Raw genomic sequence first — 7,269 nt, forward strand, 5'->3', positions numbered from 1 at the left:
GCCAGTATATAGGAATGAGCGCTCAGGAAACATTAGCTTGTTATTATGATTGACAATAATAGTTTGCTGATTGCCAAGGACAAACAGAAAAGTCTTAAAATATCTTTCACTTCTTACAATTATTATATAACTCAGACAATATCCCAAACATAAATTTTTCTGGCTCTAGTTTCCAGATTTGTTATGTTTTTCAAGTCTCCAGGTGTCCATGTGTCTTAAACAAAGACATTTCTGGTAGGCATTCTTGTAAAATAGAAGAGTCTCACTGAGATTTACAAGAATGTAATAACCTACACCTTTTTACAGCTGGGCACAATTTCCTGAGGCTACACAGTGTGTACTGCACAGAGATGAATAGAAATAAAGCTGACATTCTTAAAATTATATCACTGAAAACATTAACTGCCTCAGGCAAAGGAACAAATGGAAATTTATAATGCATCTAAGAAATAGAGTGAATTGGAGACTTGAAGAGTAATAATAACAAAAGCATGGGTACCATAGACCAACTCAGCAAATATTCATGTGTCTGATGTAGGAAAACAACTTAGAAACTGATGGGACCACATAGCAGGATGTATTGGGGGTGGATTGAGAAATATTTTTGCAATTATTTTTATGATGTTGACACAGCAAAATTGTGATTTCTCAACCATGGTTTTTCCTCAGCAGTATAATGTTAAAAAATTACATAAAAATTTACATGAAGCTCCACTATATGAAGGGTGAGCATACAAGTCTACTATAGGTTCTTTTTTGCTTATATTTCAATTTCCCAGTAACCTGTCCCCTGTGTATCTCCCAGATTAAATCAGATTACCTTCTCCTACTCAGGACGGTCCAATAGGCTTGTTACACACAGAAGACTAAAAAGTAGACAACTTACTCTGGCCTTCAAAGTCCCATGAGATCTGATCTCTGCCAACCTATCTAACTTCATCTCACTGCATCTACCCAGTATCTGCAAGCTATGGGCACTTTCCCTTAGCTCCACTCTGATGGCAAGTTCCAAAATTTGTTCAGGATTTTGCACTGGTTCTTTCCTCTTCCTGAAGCACTCTTCTACCTACTTTGTTTGCATGTGGGGTATTTCTACACGTGCATTCTTTTCCTAACTGTTACCTCCTCAGAGAAGCCTTTCTTAACCACCAAAATAATGTAGTCACCAATTGTATTCAACTCAGTACCCTAAGTTAACCCTTCACATGGGACTTACCACTGGAGTCTTTTCATGTTTTCATTTGTTTGTAACATGTCTCCTCCACTAGAATGTTTATTTTATAAGAATAGGAACCTTATCTTATTTTTTCACTCGTCTGGCAACAGTATCTTCAACAGTGGCTGGCATAGTGGGTACTGACTGAATGAAGAAAGGAATAAATTAATGATGAGTGGGGCTGTTTATCTTTTCACATTTTGCCCTCCTCGCTTTGATCTTCTTACCTCTAAATTCTGCCAGACAGATTCTTTCAAGTACTCCGAAGTACTTGATAGATGCACACCTCTTTCAGATTCTTCCACATTCTCAGAAAGCGGCATCTTAGCCCTCTATGTTGAGAAATGCTAAGTTTATTTGTTGAGAAGAATTAGCTTCCACATTAAGACACAGCATCCCACACGTATGCTTATTCCGTCTCTTCTATATGAAAACACTTTCTGTTATGTAAACACAAGTTTTCAACCCTATCCGTAGACAAAGACTGTGATCACTGTCAGTAGTCTCATCTTCACACATTAAGGATAATGAGAAATTGATTTGCTCCCAGCAGATCAGTTTGTTCCTTTAGCTTTACTGAGATAGCAAGACATAGAAGGAAACCAGATGGGTGTGACTAAGGAGAGGGATGGCTCTGAAAAATAAAGAAAAATCAATGCAAAGTCTGTGAAAAATATCGAATATTTGCAGATGATTTCTTTTTACCCCTGACTCATTACATAAATTTTCAAGACGTACATGATGGCTCTGCTATTGGCATATTAAAAAAAAAAAAACAAAAAAACATCCTAAACACATGTTGGGACTTTATACTGAGAAGAGTACAAGGTACTTCACTGATGATGATATATTTATATTTTCCAACATTCCTGCAATGTTGAAGGGGAATTACAATCATGCAAACATAAATTTTTAGTCCCCATTGGTCTTCTTTTCAGCCCCCGGACCTTAGGTAACTTACTGTCTCTTTACCTGATTTTTTTCACCTATAAGATAAAGAGATTAATAGCTTTGCTTTATGGCTCCTGTCAGTTGTAAGTTAACCAAAATAAATATCTAGCTATAACCCCGGCCTCGCCTTCTAGCAGATGCTCAGAAAATACTGAAGAACACCTGCTGTTTAAATGAAGAAGTGAAGACATAAAACATTGAAGTCATGGTGTGATGATAGATTTTAGATTTCCTGATTTCTAGTTCCTGAGCACATCCATCTCAGCTTTTATGTGACTGTTACAGGTGTCTTTACAACAATTGAGTCCCCATACAACCTCCTTGCCTAAAGAATAGAATGCTAAACTATTTTCAGAACACATTATTTGTCTATGCGCTGGATCCTGCAAACTGGGATCACTTTTGTTTAATCAGTTATATTTGTCTTTGTATTCCTTCTGTCAAAAGGAATTCTCTCCGCATATCTCTTCACAGGAAAACTTTTCTAGTCGCCTGCACACTGCCTTCTTCTCTCTTCCTTTTCCCACATTGTGCTTGCTCTTTGATGATCTCAGATATGAATCCTGATCCCATTATTCTACTTAAACAACCCTGATTAGCTTCACCAGTGATCTTCATCTTCTTATTCAGCAAACCATTTACAAATCCTTTCTTGACCTCTCTTTTAAAATGTTTATTTATTTGTTCTGAGAAAGAGAAAGAATGTGCCTGGGGGCACGTGAGTAGGGGAGGGACAAAGAGAGAGGGAGAGAGAGAATCCCAAGCAGTCTCCACCCTGCCAGCACAGAGCCTGACTCAGGGTTAAAACTCACAAATCTTGAGATCATGACCTGAGCCCAAATCAAGAGTTGGATGCTTAAGTGACTGAGTCACCCAGGAGCCCGTCTCTTCTTGACTTCTTAGCAACGTTTGACATGTTTGCCAGTATTTTCCTGCCTTATCTTGACTTGGTCGGTCATTCTCCCACTACTTCTCTGAATACCTCTGCTCAGCACCTTAAGTCAGCTTCCTTTCTTCTCTCTGATCTCCAAATGTAAGAGGTTTTATTGCTCCAAATCCTCTTGTCTCGGGTCTTCACTCGTGTCCTAACACCACTTATCTACTTTATTGACTTTAACTACTCACGTTGACTTTCAAATTAAGGTCTCCAACAGTGAGACCTTACTGAGCTCCAACACGTGCAATTAATTGACTGTATTATGGGGCGCCTGGGTGGCTTAGTCGGTTAAGCGTCCGACTTTCGCTTGGGTCATGACCTTGTGGTTCGTGGGTTTGAGCCCCACGTCGGGCTCTGTGCTGACTGCCAGCTCAGAGCCTGGAGCCTGTTTCAGAGTCTGTGACTCCCTCTCTCTCTCTGACCCTCCCCTGCTCATGCTGTCTCTCTCTCTCTCCTAGAAATAAATAAAAAAAAAAAAATAATTGACTGTATTATACCTTCATTTAAATGAGTTACTAGCATCTCAAATGTGACATATTCAGAAGCCAGCTCTTTTTTTTTTTATTCTTTGTAAATTGCCTCACTGTCTAGGTGCATTTGTGATTCTTGCACTTCCACAAATCTATTATACTAAAAGAGTGTGCCTTCATAGTGTGGTAGCAAAAACTAAACTCTACTCTTTTCTCTCTGGTGCCTGATCAAATCTGGCATTTCTTCCATGCCCTTTGGAAGACTTCTCAGGTGGATCACATGGCTATTTAGGCCACTTTAGTTTAATAAATCTCCCCTAATCACTTAGTCTCATAAAAGTCTCAGTTTAGTAACTGTACGTCGAGTCTAATGAAATAGTCAAACTAGATATTTTATTGAAATTAAATTTTCCCTGTCTTCTCCTCAGATCTTATTTTAGTTGGAAATCTGCATTGGGGAGAGGCATATGTAAGCTTTTCTCTTTTCCCTGTACAAGTAGCTCTTATCTCTCCCATCCCAGGCCACCTTCTGGGTCCTTTGGGTTTCAAGTTTGAAATGGTCTACTGGTAAGGGGAAGAAGAGATCATTTTTGACTGGTACCCTTATCACACAGCTTTAATGCTTTACTGGAATTCCCAGTATACAAATATCAGTATTCTTCTTAACAAAATCTTCAGATATAATGCTGTTTTTTGTGTGTGAGTATACTAATAGAAGTTTAAAAAAAAGAGTGGCCATGATGAGAGTTGGAGGCTATACATAGGCCAAACAGAATAGATTTCCTAAGCTCACTCTAGCTAGTCTGGCCTCTGAACATACAATACACCACTGATAGACCACCAGTCTTCAAGAGACCAACCAGTTAATGACAAGTTGACTTCATTGCATCCCTTCCAGACTGGAAGGGCCATTGGTTCATTCAGACAGTAAGTGAAATATATTCCAGGTATGACTATAGAAAGCAAACTATCCAGAGTCTTGTTCAGTGCCTGATACTTTGCTATAAAGTCTGACTCAACAGAGTATCTAACTAGAGGATCTACTTCACTGTGAAGAGGATATGAGAGCGATACTATATACACCACTAGTATGTTAAGAAGATGCCAGACTGTTAGAATAGGAATGGCTTGCAAAAAGTGTAGGTGAAGTTCCAGCTTAGAGAGACTATTCAGAAAAAAATTAAGTGCTATACTCCAGGTTGCGGTATAATCATGAATCAGTAAACTCTGTAAGGCATCCCTTGCCTACATGTGACTTTCAATGGACAGATGTAACAACTCAGGCCTGAGAGTGGTGTGATTACCAGTATATTAGCCTTTTGAGAATGAAAGCTTGGGTCATACCACTGGATAGATAAGCCATCAAGACCTATAAAGGACAAAAGGATGGAGGAGGAAAGAGATAAGTACCAGTTATAAATTACCATATTGTTAATCCCACAGACTTCCCTCTTTCACATGTAACTAACCATCTTCAGCTGCAGGGCCTTTGAGATGCATCACAGCACTTGAGCAGGGGCTATGATCTTCCTGGGAAGCTCTTAGACAACAATGGAGCAGAGAGGAGTAGAGAGGAGGTTCTCCAGTTTAGCCTTTCTGCCTCTGGTAGGAATAGAGTCTTTTCATCTGGGTTCCCACTGGATTAGTTGAGACTTTTCTCCGAGCTACGCTGCAGTGTGAGGTCCTCTCTACCCTGTCCTTCCTCCTGCTCCCTTATTTTCACAGGTGTTCAACTTGCATTGCCTTGCCTTCCAAAGGCTTTCATTGCCAACTTCTGCTTTCTCTTCCTATTGTCTTACACAATGATTAACCCGAATAAATCTCTTAAACTTGCAACTCTGTCCTGGTGTCTGATGCCTGGAATAGGTATAGATTTGGTTCTTTCTTAGAAAGAGACTCATTGAACAGTGCTAGCTAAATAGAGTACTACTGGACACCACAATGTTTATTAAGAGACAGGCACATAATCATCCTTCTGATATCAGATCTAAGAAAAATATTCAAACATTAATCAAATAAGTACCTATGACAATCAAAGTAAAAATATTCACTTTATCTACAGGAAAAGAGTGCGTTGGAGAGACCACTCTCTAAATAAGTTTTAATAAGTAGATCATGTTGCTTTCACCAATATATCATAACCAATTAGCACAGCGTTATAAAATAATTACTGAATCTTTGAACTAATCATTGAAAGAATAAAAATACTATGAGACTTAAAAAAGTATTTTGTTACATAAGAAGTTGGAACTTTAAAAATAAAATGCCCCAAATTCAGTGCAGAAAATATATAATATTTTCAAAGACTCCAATTATTATTTGTTTTAAATGGAAGAAAACTAAATCTGTGAGACAACTTATGGCTGAAATAGGAAGACAAGAATAGAATCAGAAGGGAATTGGATAAGAGCTGGAAAAAAGAAAAGGTGCTTGATGAGTAAAAGAAATATCAATTAAAATTAAGAATGGAGTAGATGAATTAAAACTCACAATGGAAGCAGATGTTTTAACATCACAGATGATGGGAAAATTCTACAAGCATCCCATAAGTGATGGGGAAGATTAGTAGATACAGAAAGGAAACAGGCCTTACTATTACCATAAAATTGAAAAAACAGCATAAATAGGATAACATCTAGTTGCTTTGTTTATTTTTTAGGAAAAGATGCATCAACTCAAACAACAGGGAAAAAAAATAAAAGCTAAGACTATAAAAAGAAGCCACGGGGCCATTCTCGATACAAGAGTTGAGGAAATAGATTCCACTCCTTGAATGGGAGAAATAGTAAATACTTTGTGGTCATTCTTTAAAAAATCTAATGCAGAAGTTAAAAGTCTGCTCATTCACTTAAAAGACTGGAAGTCCTTACCATATTTGAATATATTTTCTGGGAGCCAGTAGATATGAAAGATGGCAGAAAGAAACTCCAGTATGATTTGTTGTCTCGAAAATGCCCTCAAAGCTTGTGTTTCAAGTTGAGAGAGCAAGTAGTCTTGCTGCAGTCATTTATGTGTCCTGCTAACTGCTAAGACTATCACACTAGCATATTCCCTGTTGGTCATTGGTACGGGGTGGTATTTCAGAATGGCATTATCCTAGTTCACAAGTTTGGAGTCTGGGAAGTCAAAGTTCATGGCCTAGACAGATTCAGTGTCTGTAGAGAGGCTGCTTCCTGGGCCATACATGGTCAGCTTCTCAGTGAGCCCTCACATGGCAGAAAGTGCTAGAGAACTCTCTGAGGTCTCTTTTATAAGGACACTAATCCTGTTCATGAGGGCTTCACTCTCCCAAAGGGCCCACCTTCAAATACCACCACACGTATTAGGTTTCAACATATAAATCTGGAAGAGGACACAGACGTCCAGTCTGTAGCAAGCATACTCCACATTTGGCATCTTGAAAAATGATTTACAAAAAAAAAAAAAAAATACAGCTATTCTGGTACTTCACTGGAAATTGGAATCTGAGCCCATCAGGCAGAAATATTTGTGGACTGTTATAATGAAATGTTCTACTTAGGACGAAAGTATATAAGTTATATAGTTGTTCATTCAAAAGCACATTGCATGTATGACAGGCCTCTTTATAAAGGCCATGGTATTATAACGATATTACTTATTAAGGCCATTATAATGTATTATTATTATTTCTTGGGACTGGTGCTACTGTTTTATGACTAGCCAGCTGCTTAGTT

This window comes from Hyaena hyaena, unplaced genomic scaffold (assembly GCF_003009895.1).
Source record: "Hyaena hyaena isolate Hyena2069 unplaced genomic scaffold, ASM300989v1 scaffold_457, whole genome shotgun sequence".
NCBI classification, from domain to species: Eukaryota; Metazoa; Chordata; class Mammalia; order Carnivora; family Hyaenidae; genus Hyaena; species Hyaena hyaena.